This window comes from Mixophyes fleayi, chromosome 1 (genome assembly GCF_038048845.1).
Source record: "Mixophyes fleayi isolate aMixFle1 chromosome 1, aMixFle1.hap1, whole genome shotgun sequence".
Lineage (NCBI taxonomy): Eukaryota > Metazoa > Chordata > Amphibia > Anura > Limnodynastidae > Mixophyes > Mixophyes fleayi.
Genome location: NC_134402.1, coordinates 352,569,833 through 352,590,426, shown reverse-complemented (window position 1 = coordinate 352,590,426; position 20,594 = coordinate 352,569,833). Strand labels below are relative to the sequence as shown.

Genomic DNA, 20,594 nt, shown 5'->3' with positions numbered 1-20,594 from the left:
ATCTACACAGTAATAGTGATATCATTGTTAGATTTTTCCTAACTCCCTTCTATTATGTAATCTCACTCCATTATGTAATGATTTGCAAGGGAAAGTGGAATTTGTTAATTGAAAAATGTTTTTCCATCATCATTGATCACCTTACATAGGTCTCCACAATGCTGATCACAAGTTGTTACTGCAATATTTTACTCATATCTCTGTGTTCCCTTGATTTTTGTTCTTGTTTCAAGTTTTACAACACAAAGTTTTTAAGAAGTACCTGGCAGCTGGAGCATGTTTGTTTGGTTTGGAAAAATAGAAAAATGTTATTGAGGCATGTTTACGTTAAGTGTGTATAGTTATTATTATTTGTGAGTGCTACAGGTTTTCCACAAGATTGTTTAGAGTGGCATAGGAGGAGTCTGGTGAAATTAAATCTAAGGAGACAGGCCCTCACGGGGACAGGGTAAGTCTTCTAAACTGCATTTATGTCTATTACTTAATCATGACAGTACCTAATGGTAATTACCTTTCAACACCCACATTACAACACGTTAAATTTCTTTTGTGGAATGTGGGAGGATTAAACGGCTCAGTAAAATGGAAAAAGTTTACACTCTCACATTAAAAAAATCTAAACTTGACCTTGATTTTCTGCAGGAGACTCATTGGCGATTCAGAGATGGCTCCATCTAAAAGGATAAATGGATAGATGATTGTATTGCTGCCACAATCACACTAAAACTGGAGGTGTTGCAATCTTAATAAACAAACATCTCCCATACATGATACTTGATACAGTCCCAGACCCTGACAGTTGTTATCTTTTACTAGATATACAGGTGCATGACTTTAAATTCATTCTGTTTAATCGGCATGCCACAAATAACCAACAATCAGATTTCTTTAGACACATGTCCCAGCTGTTGCCTGAGATAGAAACCCCAGATCTTGCTCTTGAAGGGTATTTTAATACATTAAATGATCCTACTATGGACAAGTCTATTACTCCTGTAAATCTTCACTCCTCATTGTGGAACCAAATTTCCCTTCCTATCTGGACATTTCCAACAGTATTTAAAACACCATTGGATGGTCTAAGTTGGTACGAATATCGAACATTGGGATGTCCTAGTATTGTTTTGGGAGACCTTCAAGGCGATCATGTGGCCTCAAGTTATCTATAATATATAAAAGAGAAAATTTGTCCTTCTGTCTGTCTTTCTATACAAATCCACATTTTTCAAGTGAAGATCATGAAATTTTGCATACGAGTGTATTAAAACATGACGGAGGCAACTAAAAAAATTTAAAATTGAAATTCATTACGGGGTGGGGGTGGCAAGGGGGGTAACACCTAAAAATCATCGAAAACAACCATAACTCTGGAATGACTGGAACAATTTACACCAAACCTGGTACACATATGACTTACAGTCTGACAACAAATATTGTGGGGGCAAGACACCCCTAGCACTCCTAAGGGTGGGGGTGGCGAAGGGGGTAACACCTAAAAATCATCGAAAACGACCATAACTCTGGAATGTCTGGAACAATGTCTTGGAAGAAGTTCCAAAAAAAAGGGGAAATATATTTTTTCTGGATGCACCTGGAAGAACAGGTAAGACGTTTCTCATCAAGTTGTTACTTGCTAAAATTCGAGTACATTCCAAGATAGCTATTGCTGTGGCCTCTTCTGGAATTGCTGCAACTTTGCTCCCTGGTGAAAGAACAGCACATTCAGCTTTCAAGTTACCGCTTAATCTGGCCCGAAGTGAAACTCCCGTCTGCAATATCACTAAACGAACAGAAAAAGCTCAGATTCTGCAGCAATGTCAGGTCATTGTATGGGATGAATGCACCATGTCACACAAAAATGCTTTACAGGCCCTCAATCAAACACTTCAATTTTTAAGAGGCAATGATTTACTAATGGGTGGAGTCACTGTTCTATTGGCTAGAGATTTTCGACAAACATTGCCGGTCATTCCAAAAGGAACAATGGCGGATGAAATTAATGCATGCCTTAAATCATCACATCTTTGGAGGCATGTTTGCACTTTGCGACTAACCACAAATATGAGAGTTTCTCTGCATGGCAACACAATGGAGGGTCAGTTTGCTGATCATTTGTTAAATATTGGGAATGGTTTAATGCCGCTTCATCCAGTAATTAAAATAATTGTGTAAACAACATCAACTTAAAGATTCAAGAAGAGTTGCCTGGAGAAGCCATATTATACAAATCAATAGATACCGTTGTTGAAGAAAATGAGGCTGTGCACTATCCTACTGAATTTTTAAACTCTTTACAACCTCCCGAAATGCCACCGCATAACCTGGTACTGAAGATTGGATCACACATTATGCTTCTCAGATATTTAAATCCTCCAAGACTTTGTAACGGTACAAGATTAGTAGTCCAAAAGCTCAATTCTCATGTCATTGAAGCAACTATTTTGACAGGCTGTGCAAAAGGTGACAATGCTTTCATTCCACGCATACCTCTCATTCCATCTGATATGCCATTTCAATTTAAGCATCTACAATTTCCAGTTCGTTTAGCTTTTGCCATGTCTATCAATAAGGCCCAAGGACAATCTTTACATGTAGCTGGAGTCAACTTGGAATCACCTTGCTTTTCTCATGCACAATTTTACGTTGTGTGCTCAAGAGTTGGATCACCAAGAAATTTGTATGTATTTGCCCCAAATGAAGAAACGAGAAATATAGTTTATCAAGCTGTTTTGAAGTAATTGTTTATCGGTTCGTTCCATCATATACAGTTCAAATACAGTTTGACATTTTCACTTTTCACCTTCTACTGGTCCAATTTTAACATGATATTTACATGTATGTTTAATATTTAGATTGATTTTTGTAAATAAACATTCTTTAAATCCCGGGCAACGCCGGGTATTCTGCTAGTAACTTATATATTGAATAAAAATAAAGAGAAAAATAGCGAATACCGGTCCTTATATGATTCAATTTAAACCTGTTTTAAATAATATATTTCTAATCCAAACATGGAGACTTTCAAAAAATATACTTCATCTAGACAATTACTAGAGAGTTTTTTCTTATCTCCGTCCCAAGTATAATTGGATCACATGAAATTTCGTTATCGCAGGGAAAAAAAAACCTGGGAGATACATTGCTAATCTTACAAAATAAATGCGTAAATGTCATATTATTGCTATTAATACACATGGTATGCAGATTACTCTAACTAAAACGTAGGAAATAGCCAGAATATTTCATGAATATTATACACACTTATACTCTGCTACTCCCCTAACGTGACTTTTGTTAGTAAACTTTTGCAAGAAGTCCTATGGCTTAAAATTACAGACTTTCAATACTAGTAATATCACCAACGCCATCCAGAATATTGAAAATAAACTGAGGACATGGAGCCGTCTTTGATAGTCCTGCCTAGGCAGAGCTAATCTCATTAAAATGTTACTGTTTCCTAAATGACTGTACCCACTTCAAACTGCTATTAATCCTATCTTTCGTAATTTTATTTGGAATAACAAACGGGCTCGTATAGGTTTGATTAAATCGTGTCAATCAAATCTAATGGAGGCATACATTTCCCAGAAATACTTGCATATGCTGCTTTACTAAGATACCTCAGGGATTGAACACATGATCAAACTTTATATGCAATACTGTTCTCAAAACAAAAATTCATTGACAACCTAAATATTATGGCCCTTTTTACATTTCCCTGATCAAGATATACCCACACACATTCTACACAATCTGTTATTGATGTAAGTGAGAAAGATCTAGTTAATATTACACAATAAATTCAAACTACGCCCATACTGTCACGGTTCTTACGAGGAGACTCGGCAGATGTAGCGAAACCAAGAGATTCGAACAGTTTGGCACTACTCCAACAGGGCGCGGAGTCTAACGAGGAGACGGTGTTCACCAGGAACCGCCGCAAAGCGGTATGGGCTTAGCTGCGTCTACCTCGCAGGTCGCGGTCCCTACTAGAGCACTGTACGGAAGTCCCTGGGAAGACTACAGGCAGTAGTACCGTAGGAAGGGTGGTCAATACAATAAGTAATGGCAATGAGGATAATGCAGATCGGTGTAACTCTGTAGACCACTATGTGGTGTAAGATTCAGGAGAATGAGCGTCAGCTCTAAAGGCAAATGTAGAGGAGTTGTCCGGAGATGAGCGTCAGCTCTGCAGACCACTATGTGGCGGAGAGTTCAGTAGAGTGAGCGTCAGCTCTGCAGACCACTATGTGGTGTAAAGTTCAGGAGAATGAGCGTCAGCTCTGCAGACCACTATGTGGCGGGGAGTTCAGTAGAGTGAGCGTCAGCTCTGCAGACCACTATGTGGTGAAAGTTCAGGAGAATGAGCGTCAGCTCTGAAGACAAATGTAGAGGAGATGTCCGAAGATGAGTGTCAGCTCTGCAGTCCAGAATGGAGGTAAATAGCTGGAAGGTAACAGGAAGCCACTTCTATCACCAGGAGGTGACTCAAAGAACAGGCACTGTAGGTAAGGAGGAAGTGCCTTTTAAACTAAGCGCCATTAGGATCCACCAATGAGAGAAGAACAGAAGGTTTAAAGAAGCTGTTAGGTCTGCGCATGCGCATACCCGATTCCAAGATGGCGATACATACTATTCACTACATCTGTCTCTCCTGGGAAATCCTGATTTTCAGAGAGGAAGCACTCGGTACCAATTTACCAGATGGGAACAGGAAGGATTCCGCTTGGTCAATTAATAGATATTTCTGCAAAAAAGCTGCTCCACTATGCATAAACTAGAGAAACAGTTGGGGTTGTAAACCTGCAAAGATTTTAGTTTTTATAAGCTCATTATTATGCCCATAAACTTCTTAGGTCTATACCCAGAAATGACTGGGGTAATGCATTAGATGTGTTATTATTAAAAAAAACTCTCCCCACACATACAGCAATTTCCACACACTATGATTTTCTCTGTACTTCTTTTGAATATTCTAAATCTACATGAGGACTTCAATACTCGTTGGAACATTTTCCCAACTTATCCATTAAAGACTTACTAAAAGCACTAATCACTTCATCCAAACTATTATCAGTCAAAACATATGTGGACATGTTTATCAATATATATATATCAAAAATGACCTATATATTTCCACATAGAGGACATTTAATAGGAATACTTGATAGGTTTGCATGCCACTGCCATTCAGCAGACCTTTATCATTGTCTTTGTACTTGCCCCATGTTTAGACATTTCTGGACCAGAGTTTGGAAATAGCTACTGAAGAATTAGTTAATTACCTACCTCTTACCTGTGAATGATCAGTTTTGGGAATTTTGCCATCAAATATTAGGATAAATAAGGGCAAAGGAAAGCTCTTATTGGTCACATCGGCAGCAGCCCGTAAAACTATCCTCCAAATGTGGATTCACAGTACTCCAATTCATTTGCATTAAATCTTGATATAAACTTTGCTTTGCCTTTCATTTGGACTTGCTTGCAGGCTTCCCTACATCAAGAAATACAAAGAAATGTTATGAAACAGGGGACAGTTTTATTGACACATTACAACCATCTACAAAAGAACAGATCTGAAATTGTTTTCGCTACACTACGTGGTATGAGACTCTGATATATATGAGACATCCTTCTGATACTTTGTTCCCTTGCTCCTCCAATGCCTTGAATTACTTAATTCTCAATTATTTTGCTGAGAATATACCTACGTTTTTTGCTTAATCAATATTATAGCATTTGAGCAGTTTCTTCAATCTATAACTGATTTCATGACTGTAATTTTTGATAACTTTAACTATATTTTGTGTATATGTCATACTACATTGCTAGAATTCTAATTTCCTTCATTAAAAGATAAAAATGTAAAAGAAAAAAATGCATAGGAAAGTATACTATTTATTTTATTTTTTTTGCAGAAATTTTCCTTGCCTTTATAAGACTGTTACTAAAGTCTACTTGCAGAACAAAACTTGTTTACAGCCAAAGCTGCTTTAAGACATTATTGGGCTCAAGGCAAAGTACTTATCAGTAGACACCCATACCACTTGGCAAAATATCAGTTGGGTAAGGGATTGGGCTAAGGCCAGGTCTACAGTTAATGCTTGTAGTAGGTATAGATTTGGGACTAAAGCTATTGTTACAGTTATATAAGAGGTAGCATAAAGAATATTTGGTTAATGTAGTATTTAATTTAACCCAGGAGATATCAAACATTAAGTCAATTAACTTACTGAAATAGGAGATTCTCCTTTTTGAAACAAGTGCCTAAGATCATACTTACCAACTTTATCAAAATGTTTTGCGGGAGCCCAGGGGCGCACGCAGGATCATCAGGGGGGTGTCCCCCCCTGACCCAAAAAAAACCCAAAACAAAACACGAGAGAGAGCTGCTCCGTTTCGGCAGCGTTGTCCTATACAGCAGCCGCGGCGCTGTCAAAGAAGCGTCTGCGGCGGTGCTGTATACAATACAGCACCGTCCTGTACGCTTCTTTGACAGTGCCGCGGCTGCTGTATAGGACAGTGCCGATATGGTGGCCACTTAGTTAGCGCAGGGGGGGTTTCTGGAGACTCAGAAACCCCCCCTGCATGCGCCACTGGAGCCTGCAGGTGGAGGTGGGCGTGAGGGGGGCGGTGCGCCGGAAATCGCGTCATTTCAGCAATTCCCGGTGAATCGCGGCGTTTGAACCAAATTCTGCCCACTTCACTAGGAAGTCCGGGAGACTCTCGCGAAATGCGGGAGTCTCCCGGACATTCCGGGAGAGTTGGCAAGTATTCCTAAAATTGAAACTCTTTTATGCCCCTCCAATCTGGGTTCCATTACTTGGAAGTCTAGGGGCATCGCCCCTCTCTGACCCAGGCCAAATACTGCTTTTATTAAAAGAGCCTTGCCTGCAGAGCCATTGTTTCTGTACCTTTCCTGTAATTCCCTAATTTTTCACATATTCCTTCTGTCAATCTTATTCCTGTGTTACTCATGGTTTACAAGCTGTAACAGCTGCAAATACAATAACAAAACAATATAACTTTATACGTTTATGTTTTTCTGTCAAATTGCATCATTCAAAATATCCTACTATTCCTTTCTTCATGTTTTGTTTAAAGGGGTTGTCAAATTTTGTGAAAAACAACTTCTTAAATAAATCTTCCCAGGGGCCATGGCTTGACTGCCTAAGATAGTATTGGTGTTCTCCCTGAGCTCCGTTTGACCACTCTGACAATTGTGGCCTATCAAAGCAAGGAATTGGATTTTGCCCGCTTATAGATGGCTTCCAAGTCATGGCCCTGTGGGCTCCACAAGGGGCTATTTTGGTCCCGGCTAGAACCACTCTTCTCCCTGTGAACCATGTCTCGTGGCCAACGCACATCGCCGCATAGCCTTCTGCTCCTATCAGTATCGATACTGATTCACCAGGCGCTTACCCACACCTGGCCTTTACCATCAGGATCAGGGTTCTTGTGTGTGCCACATCTGCAATGGTCACTGAATTGGTGACCTATTCATACCTTCCCCAGTCCCCAAGCCGCAGATGAGTTGCCTAACTACCCCATATTCACTCTTTTTTTTGCATCTCTTGGTGCTTGGATCTCCATCCAAAGCCCACAATGGTGCTCTATTGTAGACCTATGGGTGACATGCAGTGCACTCATTTTCTGTAGGGAAAGTGAGCTCTTCCTGGCTCTTTGCTTCCAGTAAGCTATTACGAAGACTTCATTTATTCTTTTCAGACCACTATATGTAGGGGTTGTTAGATTAAGAAGGGGTTGCAGAAAAAGACCACTCTGATGGTGCCCAACTTTAAAAAAATAAAAGCCCAACAAAAACATTTAATGATACCTACACAAAATACATATACACTATACATTTCTTTTTTTAAACAAAATTTTTTATTGTTTATTTAACCAGGTTTACACGTATAAAACATCAGCAATGAGTTGTATAAATGGAGAAGAACATAAATACATGAGGATAAAATGAAAACATTTGCAGGCGTATGATAAATAAAGTGATGTAAAATCCAAATGTAGATTTGGTGTATATAATTCAAAGAGAAAAAGTTTGTAGGTGAGGGGAGACATACAGGGGGTTAAGGGGGAAGAGAAGGAAGGTATCTGATGAGGGAGAGAGAAAAATAAAGATGAGTGAGTTTGACTATGGTAACTAGAGCAAGAGATTGGTATATTTAGTCAGTCATCTCCAATCAGGAAGAAGTAATTAGATAGTAAGTTAAAATAAGAGAATGTCAAACGGTAGAAAGGGGCGGTTCAGCTTCATAAAAGGATGTCCAGGGGTTCCACACAGCTTTGAATTGAATTGGAGTATCGTTGAGGGTGGCGGTTATACTTTCCAATCGATATGTTGACCATACAAAATTTATGGTCGCAGTAAGTGAGGGTGGGATCGAGCTCTTCCAGTGCGAAGCAATCAGGCAGTTAGCTGCATTAAGAATATGTCTAATTAGTTTTTGAGTTGGGCGGGATATATTATGGAGAGGTCTAGGGAGTAATGAAAAGAGCGGTGTGTCAGGAATTTGAATGTAAATGATGGAGGATATCAACTTATGGACTTGTTGCCAGTATGAGACTATCTTGGGGCATGACCACCAAACGTGCAGCAGGGAGCCTCTGCGACCATACTCCCTCCAACACCTGTCCGAGGAGGCTGGGAATATAGTATGAAGACGCGATGGGACCAAGTACCATCTACTATATATTTTGAATGAATTTTCTTTGATTCGAACAGAGATAGAGGTTTTAGCCAGATTAGTTCTAATCTTGGTCCACTCTTTAGGATCTATAATCTCTCCTGTGTCTTTCTCCCACGCGAGTTCATGTGGTTCTTTAGATGGAAGGCCATAATTGTTTAATAGTTGGTATAATGAGGATATGAGGCCTCTCGTGGAGTTTGGGTGTTTACAGAATTATTCTAGGGGAGAACACTGATCTGTGAGGGCAGGTCTAGGTAGGGAGTTGTAGAAGTGTCTAGTTTGTAGGTACTGATAAAAAATTGAATTGGGAAAATTGTATCTTTTTTTTAGCTCCGCAAATGTAGGGAAGATATTCATGCGAGCAATGTCCCATGGAAATAGAAGATGGTGGCGAGTCCAGTAATGGAAGGCTTTATGATTTATCCCTGGGGGGAAATCAGGAGAGTTCCATAATGGGACGAGCAGCGGATGTTGGGAACGAAGTTCATATATACGTGTCACTCGGTCCCAGATAGCTATAGAGAATTTAGCTGTGGGGGGTATAGTTTAAGAGTTTGGTTCTGTGCTGAGGCTTGGTCCAAAGCAACGAGGAGGGTGAGTATAGGTTAAGTAAATCAGCTTCTACAAGTGTCCAGACACGCCGATCTGGGGGGAGAGTGCCAAAGGACGCATTGCACTAAATGAGTGGCTTGATAGTATTTTATTAAATTGGGTACACCCAGGCCCCCTATGCTTTGGTGTTTGAATGAAAGCCGAAGTCGGATTCTTGGTTTACGACCGGCCCATATGAATTTTGACAGGGATTGCTGTAAGTTTTTAAGTACATGCATGGGGACATGTATGGGGAGGGTCTGCCATAAATAGAGGAGGTGGGGTAATATATTCATTTTTATAGTAGCTATACGACCAAACCAGGAGACCGTAGGTTTAGACCACTGTGTAAGGTCAGCTTTTATTGTGTTAATGAGCTTTGGGAAATTAGCAGCATAAAGTTGGGAGTAAGATTTAGTTAGGTATACACCTAGATATTTGAGTTGCTTAGATTGCCACCTAAATTTGAAGTTAGTTTTAAGTGTCTGAGTTTCCGTGGGCGCAATATTTAAACTCAAAATCTCGGATTTGTCAGCGTTAATCTTATAGTTGGAAAGGGAGCTGTATGTGTCAATTTCTTTAATAAGATTTGGGAGCGTGATATGAGGGTTAGTCAGTGATAAGATGACATCATCAGCGTACAAAGCAATTTTATGGTCCCTAGTGGAGGTTGGTATACCCGTAATATCAGGGTTGTTTCATATGCGCGCTGCAAGGGGTTCCATAATGAGGGCAAATATAAGGGGGGAAAGAGGGCATCCCTGTCTGGTGCCATTGTGTATAGTAAAAGGAGTAGAGGTGAAGCCATTGGCTAATACTGAGGCTGTTGGATTATGGTATAATGCTGAGATGCCACGACAGAAGTCTCCTTGAATTCCCATAGAAACTAATGTTTGTTGCATGAAAGGCCAAGCAACCCTATCAAAGGCCTTTTCGGCGTCTAAGGCGATCACCAGAGCCGGGAGAGCATCTGTATTAGCTATATGAATCAAATCAATCAGCCTTCTAGTGTTGTCCGAAGGTTGCCTACCCGGGACGAAACCCACCTGGTCTGGGTGTACTATTGAGGGTAGTACTGGGCTCAGTCTATTGGCAAGAACCTTAGCAAAAAATTTTAAATCAACATTTAAGAGTGAGATGGGGCGATAGCTCCCTGCTTCTGTGGGATCCCTCCCAGGTTTGGGAATGACTACAATCCCTGCTCCAGTGGTCGCCCCGTCGAATTTGCCCCCCGATAATATGAAGTTAAACAAACCAGATAGCATGGGTGCCAAGGGCTTGATGAATTTCTTATAATAGAGTGAAGTAAATCCATCTGGTATGGGAGCTGATTGACGTTTCAGAGATTTAATAACATCGATGATTTCTTCTGTCGTGATCTCAGCGTTGAGGGAGGCTAGCTGTGCAGGGGTTGTTTTAGGGAGATGGCACGATTGGAGGTATTTTTTTATGCTGGATTATAGAAGGAGGGGGTCTGTGATGTCTGGGGTGATATTATATAGGGATTCCTAATATTCTCGAAATCTATGTGCTATATGTTTTGGGTTATATAGTAATGAGCCTGTAGAAGATTTTATAGAAGAGATTCTATTCTTCGTTCGCTTAGCTTTTAATTTGCGCGCTAAGATAGAATCTGCCTTATCGCCCTTCTCATAATATTTTTGTTTTAGCCATAGGAGGGTTTTGATTTAATTGGCCTTTAAGTGATAGCATTTTTAAATAAATACGTCTTTTAGGGTGCTGCTGATGGAGAAGTGTGGTATTGTGAATGTCTAATTCTAAGGATTTTATACGATCGATTTCCTCTTTTTTTTGTTTTGATGACATACTAATACTAGTACCACGTATTGTGGCCTTATGTGCCTCCCATAAAATTGCTTGAGATATATCTGGAGAAGAATTAAGGGAAACATATTCTGTAATTGCTTGTGTAATTTCTAAGATGTGGTCTTGTTTAAGCAGAAGGGTTTCATTGAGTCTCCATTTTGGGCGAGTGTCATTTTGTTGAGGTAAACGAAGTGTTAATTCTACCACGTCATGGTCAGACCAGGAAACAGGGAGTACTTGGACCCCATTTATTTTCTGTGTAGTCAGATAGTCAACAAAAAAGTAGTCAATTCTTGTGTACAAGTCATGAGGAGGTGAATAGTGTGTATATGATCTAGAAGAGGGATATGCCAAACGTCATACAGATTATGCAAATGAAGTTGTGATTTCAATCTTGTCAAATCTTTGGATTGTGTGGAATGAATTTGCTTGGGTCGAGAACGGTCTAGTGAACTGTCAAGGACGGTGTTAAAGTCTCCCCCAACAATGGTAATGGTACTCATAGATGAGGAGAGTTGCTGAAAGAAACTGGAATAAAAGGTTCCCTGACGCACGTTCGGGGCATAGACTGAGGCTATTGTTATAGTAGTTTGATTGAGCAAGCCTTTTAGGATGAGAAATCTACCATGTGGATCTGAGATCGTGGATTCTATGGTTAGGGTTACTCTATGATGTATTAAAATGGCAGTGCCACGGCGCTTCACACTGGAAGAGGAATAGAAAGCGTGTGGGTAGAGTTTAGATGCAAGGGAAGGGTGTGGGTCTTTAAAATGGGTCTCTTGAAGAAGGACTATATCTGGATTCTGTCTCTTAATAAATTGGTGAGCTATTGTCCTTTTTGTGGGGGAATTAAGCCCGTTGACATTCAACGTAAGAAGTTTAAACTTCACGGTGGTTTAAAAGATATAGATCGCTGAGAAAATAATTGGAGATGAGTGACTTGTGGCACCAGATACCACTGGAAAAATAGGTTAAGGGGCATACATAGAGGAGTGAAAGAAAAAGGGATTAAGGTTCTAAACTCAACTCGAGTTTTAGGAACCAGGGTGGAAAGAGGCGGAGAAGAGAAAAACTCCGTCTCTGTGTTTGGGGGGGTTTATGAGGCAAATTTTGAGTAGCTGAAAATACATAAACATTACAATTCTATTATTTTTGATCATAGAAGATCAATTGCATAAGAGGGTAGTGGTATCGGGGAAGAGGACTAAAGTGTGTTAAGCAGTGAGTGTGTGTCTGATGTATTAGACTTACTGCTATAGTGTTGCCACTTTTAGAGATAAAAGAAAATGTCGTAAGAAAGACAAAAAAAAAAAAAAGGGGCAAAGAAACCTGCAGGGGGAACATTCATTTTGTAAATAGTTGAATATATAGCAGAAAATTATTATTGTCAGGGGGGAAGGAGGGCGAGAAGGAGTGTCGGGTTTCATAAAAACTCCATGACTTATACACTATACATTTCTAATGGTAATGTTTAAACATAACTTACACAAATTTGGTGATAGTGTCTTCTTAAAAAGCCATTATACTGAATTGACACTTGCTGTAGCTCCTCTTCTTCAGTACTTTCATTATTATTATTATTATTTAAATTACGGTCATTACTCAATGACCAAACTAGCAGTATTCCAGGCCCTGCTTACATGATGATACTGTTATTACTAAATCTATTAAACAGATGCAGAATAGCTTGTGAACACATGGTTTATTGAATATTAAAACAAAAATAAGGTGAAAATATATAATACTTTATAAGTTGTATTTCCCCTTGTCCCCAGGAAGCACAGCATTCCTAAATAAAGAACCACTATGAACATCATACATGTTTAAAGCAACATAAGATAACTAAAATAAACTCCCTCAATCCAAAATGTTAGACAGTCAAAGTACATATAGCAGATACAAAATGTTTGCTTTATATGCTCACAAATTGTTGACTATTGTATTGCTGCATTAGGCTGTGAAGGTTAGATTGAGATAAAGAGATTGCAGCTCTATACTTTTGAAATCACTGGTGATTTAAGCAAATGATGTGCTCTCTTGCTCATTTCTAACAAAAAGTTGCCCTTGATTAGCCTTATTTGTGTATTTAGTTAGTTTAATAACTAAGCCATTGCCTGCAATATTCTGTCTTGTCACTTTACATTTAAAGGAAGATTAAAACTAGATACACACTACAGAAATGTTTTCCTGATTTTCCAGATTTTTAGTCCCGGTTATAAAATCAAATTAAACAATACGATATGCTTTGATACGATTAAAACATGATCGTGGAAACATAAACACTAATGCGGCGGTTCCCAAACTGTGCGCCAGGGGTGCCGCGGCGCTGTCACTGGGGTGCCGCCGGCCAGACATTAAAAAAAAAAGAACACAGAAACTTACCAATCCGTCGGGCGCCGGGACCCAGCAGCCTCCTCTATCCCGCAGCTGTCACTGAATATCGACGTCAGTAACAAGCTGAGGGAGAGAGGAGGCTGCTGGGTCCCGGTGCCCGACGGATTGGTAAGTTTCTGTGTTCTTTTTTTTTTTATGGCTGGCGCCTGGCGCGGGGCAGAGTGAGAGTGACAGAGAGCAGAGGAGGGGGACAGAGAGCAGAGGAGGGGGACAGAGAGCAGAGGAGGGGGACAGAGAGCAGAGGAGGGGGACAGAGAGCAGAGGATGGTGACAGCGGAGCAGAGGATGGTGACAGCAGAGCAGAGGAGGGGGACAGAGAGCAGAGGAGGGGGACAGAGGGCAGAGGATGGTGACAGCGGAGCAGAGGATGGTGACAGCGGAGCAGAGGATGGTGACAGCGGAGCAGAGGATGGTGACAGCGGAGCAGAGGAGGGGGACAGAGGGCAGAGGAGGGGGACAGCGGAGCAGAGGAGGGGGACAGCGGAGCAGAGGATGGTGGCAGCAGAGCAGAGGAGGGGGACAGAGAGCAGAGGATGGTAACAGCTGAGCAGAGGAGGGGGACAGCGGAGCAGAGGATGGTGGCAGCGGAGCAGAGGATGGTGGCAGCGGAGCAGAGGATGGTGGCAGCGGAGCAGAGGAGGGGGACAGAGCGCAGAGGAGGGGACAGAGAGCAGAGGATGGTGACAGCGGAGCAGAGGAGGGGGACAGAGAGCAGAGGATGGTGACAGCGGAGCAGAGGAGGGGGACAGAGAGCAGAGGATGGTGACAGCGGGGCAGAGGATGGGGACAGAAAGCAGAGAAGGGGGGACAGAGTGATAGAGGGCAGAGGGGGCAGTGTGTCTGGATGCAGAGCGGGCAGAGTGCCTAAGGGCAGAGTGTCTGGATGCAGAGGGGGCATTTTTGCATACAACTAAATAAGTATTTCTGTCCTGACCTAAATACTTATTACAATTTTTTGACCCAACGACTGCTAAAACAGGACTGCTCAATAATTATTTTTTAGGGGTGCCTTGAAAAAATTGGAGACTCTAAGGGTGCTGCGAACTGCAAAAGTTTGGGAACCACTGCACTAATGCATTATCGGATCTAACCGTTGTTAATCGTGTGATAGGTATATTTTAATCAAAAAAGGTTTGGTAAGGAAGGCATTGAAGATATCCAATACCAACCAAGGATTATTATTCTATAAAAATAGACCTAAAAGAGGCATTCCATTCTATATCAATACACCCAAATCACAAGCAGCTTTTGAGGTTTCTTTGGAAGATTGCTTTTTTCAATGGACAGTAATGGTGTTTGGCCTGTCCATTGCTCCCTATATCTTTTACACGTATCATGAAAACCCGGTTATATCACAGCTTCAATAACAGAAGGTTCATGGTGTCATTTATCTGGATGACATGCTTTTAGTTCAGACAGAGGAACATAGTGATTTAAATTTAACTCTTTCAAGCCTAGGGTTTATTGTGAACATAAATAAGTCACTTCTAATAATGTCTCAAACCATTACCTTTCTGAGATTCAAATTGGACACCCATTTGTTTTGTCTATCAGTTCTCCCCAGATAAGTGGCTAGAAACATGGAATTTTATTCTCAAATCCATTCAGAATTCCAATGTGATGCTATGCTGTTTGGCAGGATCATAGAGAAAGTGACTGCAATGGCTCCAGGTTTTTTGCATGTACCCCATACATTGCACAGATTCCCAGGATCTGCTAAGATAGTTGATTAGAGCCCAAAACAATCAGACAGCATTTGTCTGACTTGTCAGCTAATACAGGAGCTTTGTTTGTGGTGCACTTTCCTGTCCTCGGCCACTCTTGAATTCCTCCCTTTACATGTCCATTACAACAGATGCATTTCTCAAAGGTTGGGGTGGTTTTTCTCAACAAAACGCAGTAAGAGGTCAACCAAGGAATCAGTTCACTACATAAATATGTTAAGAGCGGCAAAACTTGCTTTGAGGACCTTAGTACCCACATTCAGTTGGACATGAACAACAGTACAGTAGCGTTATACATTAACAAAATAGAGGGCACTCGTTCGATTTCTCTATGGAAGGAAGGATTGAAGATATGGGATAGAGTGGTCCAAAAGAACATTTTCTTAACTGCAACCCACTTGCCAGGAGATCTGACCAAGTTAGCAGACTCAGCATTTCACTGCAGAATTTCTCTAAATATAGTGGCATTGAAAGACAATGTTTCTATGAATATTTAACAAAGCTTTGGAAGTCAAGGTATGGACCCCTTTTCCAAATCTTCTAATGTTCAAGTTCCTTGCTTGGTATCCAGAATTTGCTCGACGGTAGCATGAAAGATGGATGTGATGTCCTTCTCTTAAACAACCCTGATGCGTCCCTATGCATTTCCCCTGCTCTTTTACCGTATTACATAAAATTAGATCAGACCGGGCATCAGAGATGATTCTTATATACTCAGTCTGGCCATCCAGAGTCTGGTTTCCCATGATCAACCAAGGGTTCCAAGATACCTTTAGGGTTCTCCGAGGAATGATTCCGGGGTACCCTGGGCCTGCTGGAGTCTCTGCCATGTTGTTATGTGAACATTACTAAGTTGCAAACAGCATTATCGTTAGCGTTGTTCCCAAGAGCGTTGACTAATGCATCTTTTTTTTTTTTTTTTTTTAAAGTTTTTATTACATTTTGAAAACATTTTTTAAGGGTAACAGAAATAAAAAAAAGGGGAAGAGGGGGGAGTAGGAAAGGACAATAACAAATGGATAAGAAGGGAAGGGAGGGGTACATAGTGGGTAAGGAACATAACAATATATCCAAAGCTTTTCACCAAAGAAGGTACATCAACAACCCTTTCAATGCGTTATACTAGGCACATGAGTGTACTGGGTGACCCAACCTAATATCATTTCAGTAACCAAAGACATACACTAATCACGGCTTTAAATCTTGAGCTCTCTAGATCCTTCCTAGGCTATATATTTGAGACTTTAACTCCTACACTTTACTGTGGAACCCGTTCCGGTGCCCCCTCGCCATCTGTCATATATACATGCCACGCTCACCATTTCACCAATGGGGAAGCAGTCGCCGTGGAATAAGGCACCCCAAGGGTTTCCATTTCAAAACTGAAATTGGTTTTAGAGATAACTTTTGCCATTGGAGGAGGGAGGGGCTGTTTCCACGCCTGGGCGATCGCCGCTCTAGCAGCTATGAAGATCTGCCCCATCACGTATCTATCCCACTTCAGGATTGAAGCTGGGTAATGATGCAACAATACCAATTCAGGGGTCAAATGTTCTTGATATCTAAATACTTTATTAAGAAGTGCAGATACCTCATTCCACAGGGGCTGCAGCACCGGGCAGGACCAGAACATATGGAGTATGTCTCAACTTCTCCGAGCAATTACGCCAACAAGTTGGGGGAGAAGATGGCCATATTTTGTGAAGTTTTTCTGGGGTGGCGTATAGTCTGTTTATCAGTTTTACTAACATTTCTGTGCGGTTCAGGCACTTGGTCATTTTGAATGAATTCAAAAAGATACGCTCCCAGTCTTTTCTCTGAGAGATCCAGTCTGAGATCTGTCTCCCACTGGCGCTGTACTTTGGACTTGGGTGGATCAGTTTCTGCAAAATATTATACCAACCCGTTATGCCTGCTTTGTTACTCCCCTTAGTCAATTTAGAATAGTATAATACTGTGGGCGGGCCGATTGGTCTGTTCTTAAGTGGCGGGGTTGCAAGCCAATGTCTGATCTGCAAGTACTTGTAGAAATCTCGTCTAGTCAGATGGTAAAAATCACATAGGTGAGAGAATGATGCAAGTCTACCTTCGTCAAATAAATGGCCCAGTGTCTGAATGCCTCTAGCTGTCCACCCTGTCAGATTTAAGTTAGGAATCTGTTTAGCCACCGCTTGAATGGAGACGTTAGCTGTTGGGCGCACCACCCCCTCCGTATCACTGCACAGCCGGTCCCATATTACCAAGGCATCTCTAGTAATGGCAGGCAACCTGTTAGCAGGGGGCCTCCATTCTTTGGGCACCTATAGGAGGTCTACTAATGGAAAGTCAGGGTTGCAGGCGCGCTCCAGGTCCACCCAAGGTTTCTCGCCCTGTGGCAAGTACCAATCTCTCAACTGGGACAACTAACAAGCTTATTGGTAATTTCTCAAGTTTGGAAGGGCCAGCCCCCCCTGGGGTTTCCCCTGAGTCATGCGTTGCATTGCCATACGAGGAGGCCTAGCTCTCCAAATGTATGTCTTCATGATTGAGATCAGTTTGCTCATTAAGCGTGTAGGTAAACGGAATGGCAACATGCGGAATAGGTACATTAGTTTCGGAAGGAGCGTCATCTTGAATGCTGAGATTCTGCCCAACCAGGAGACCTCGTAGCACATCCAGGTTGTTGTTAGTGATATCAACCAGGAGACCTCGTAGCACATCCAGGTTGTTGTTAGTGATATCAACCAGGAGACCTCGTAGCACATCCAGGTTACTAATGCATCTTTTTGTACTAGGGCACATTTATGATGGGCTCAGGGGAACTCTTATCACAATTCAACCCTGTTGCCTTTGGCTTTTTAACCACTAAATATTAAGCAGGCCTAGCTTCTTCTGCCTTGCAAAGGGAAGTTTCCCTTTATAAGGCAGCGCCGCTTTAAATTTAAGCTGTCATCTCGCCGATTTACGGCGACTTGTACAACCCGCACTATGATACATTTACCCCAGTTGTGTATCATAATATTTGATAAGATCACACTAAAACTTCTTCATTCAGGCATTCCATAGTGGAACTTTATCTTGTCCAAGATGTTTCAGAGCCTAATCTTTGTGTTGCAGCTTATCTTGCCTTGACTGCTAATCTATGAGAGAATATCTCTCAACTTTTTAATACTTGCAGAAAACCATTCTGTGCTGCCAGATCCTCTACCACTAAAGAATAGATAGTGGCAACTATGAAAGGTGCAGGCACTGATACATCAGTTCAAGGGCCACTTATTGGGGAGTGTAGCAACCACTATAGCAATTGCTAATGGCATTCCTTTACAGGCAATCATGCATGCAGCTCATTCTTTAGCTTGTGCATTTGCTAAGCATTATTGGAGGCCAACCAATCTACATAAGACCGAATTTCTCAGAACAACCATCAGGTATGTGATAATCTGCGCAATAGCTGTTGCTAGGTGACAAGCCTCCCGATGAACAAAACCCTAGTTTGTAGCAATGTATGACCTGCAATCTGGGTTATTTTCAATAGGATTACCACCTAGCAACAGCTCCCATCTGACCCACCCTATGCCAATTGCTGTTGCTTCCTCTGGAGAAATGTTGACTAACATCATTTTTCCATTTTCTGTCCTCCTCACTAGGCACAACAAAGGTCCAGAGGAAGAATGGACTCTGCAGCAAAAGAGTCAAAGTAAAGATGGTTACTGAATATCATGTTGTTTCCAGTGGTGGAATTTGCTAGATATTTCAGTTTACGTTTATATTCTTCTTAAGTGGAATTATGTTTCAATAACATGGAATTATATTGTTTCAAAGTGGGTAAATGGCCTGTTATGTATCCTGCAGGAGTTTCATATCAGTAAACATATATTTCCTGTTCAGATAATTAAATTTTGTCCCCTAAACCCCACCCCCAGCCCCCATAAAAGTTACTGGCACCATTTTTCTTATGGCATCCCTGATTTAGAATTGCTGTTTGTTTTTTATTTTATGCTGGTATTCTTCCTCACATGCACCAGCCAGGGAGGGAAATTTCTTTCACTTCCTCTGCTATTAGTGAGATCTGGGAGGCTGGTTACCTAACCCACCAGCTGTTGTTAGGTGGAAATCCTATCCTAGAACAAATCCAGTTTGCAGGTCATAGATTCCTACAAACTTGTGTTTTGTGCATACTGTCAAGTTTCCAGTCTCGCCTAGCATCAATTAAGCTGTCACCTAATTGGCAAAGGGCGGCCATATAGACATCTCCAGAATGGCCATTGTACAAGCACTATGCAATCAGCATTACATTCAATTCATGTTTTTCTGTGCAATTTCCCATTAAGAAATATGATTGCATGACACTTCCCAAAGTTGCATATATGATCTTTGTCCTTCTCGCATCAAAAATGTCATTATCTCCCTAAAACCTGCCAGGACATCATAATGGTACCTGGTGTGGGGTGGAGCTCATAGTGACAGGTATTGAATAATTCAATTCAAGATAAGACGTGTACAACCACCAGGTGATAATGACTTTCATGTTAATTACTACCTAAATCTGGCAAGCATAGATCCTTACTGAAACATCCAAGTTAGATGTTTCCACCTATTCAAATATACTGATAGGGGATATCTTATCTTGAAACCTGTTATTCAGAAAGTTATGAAATCCAAAAAGGAAAAAATTTATAACTGCTTAATAATCATATTAACCACATGTACAAGATCAACACCTGTAACCTTCCTATTTACCACAATGAAGAGAATGTCGGGAACAGTGTGTTGTCATTAACTATGTATTAGGCATAATGCTCCCAATTAGGGAAAAGACCCCTATACCGAAAACCTCAAGTGGCAAGCATTCTGGGTAATAGGTCCCATACCTGTGTGTGGTATAAATTATTTTCTAGCCATGGTGCTTTATATCAGAGCCAATCTTGCATCTCCATAACAATTAATCAACTGTGCTGTCAGAACTGTGGAATAAGTACATCTTTATATAGCTACAAACAAAGTATTCATTGATTGATACAATACATAAATATGCAATACACTTTTTTGGTGTAGAGGACTGCAGTGTCCAACTGTTTCCGTGTGGAAGTGTGTTATACTTTTATAAAATATGTATTTACTAAGCAAATGCTAGAGGTTGCACAAAGAGTTAACATCTCTGCCCAGCCAGGGTAGGTGGGATTACCGAGCAATGTTGGCAGTCAGCTTCTTCCTGTTGCAAATTGCTCCATCGTGAAGGTTGCGCCCCCCTGAAGGGTCACACTGATTGGCTGAGACACGAGCTTTGCTCTCACACGATTGGTTCCCTCTATTGACAGCTTCACATGCATGCACCAAGCACTCGGCTGATGTGGAGCCAGTGTAGTCTCAG

At 41.1% G+C, this 20,594-nt stretch overlaps 1 long non-coding RNA gene across 1 annotated transcript; it reads right to left on the bottom strand.

The window, feature by feature from the left end:
* Positions 1–625: 625 nt before the first annotated feature.
* LOC142108851 (uncharacterized) lies at positions 626–20,449 on the bottom strand. Its single transcript, XR_012680233.1, has 3 exons — positions 20,409–20,449; positions 5,297–5,494; positions 626–674 (listed from the first exon to the last, which is right to left on the bottom strand). It is a non-coding gene; the product is annotated as an uncharacterized LOC142108851 (long non-coding RNA).
* Between the last annotated feature and the right edge of the window lie 145 nt (positions 20,450–20,594).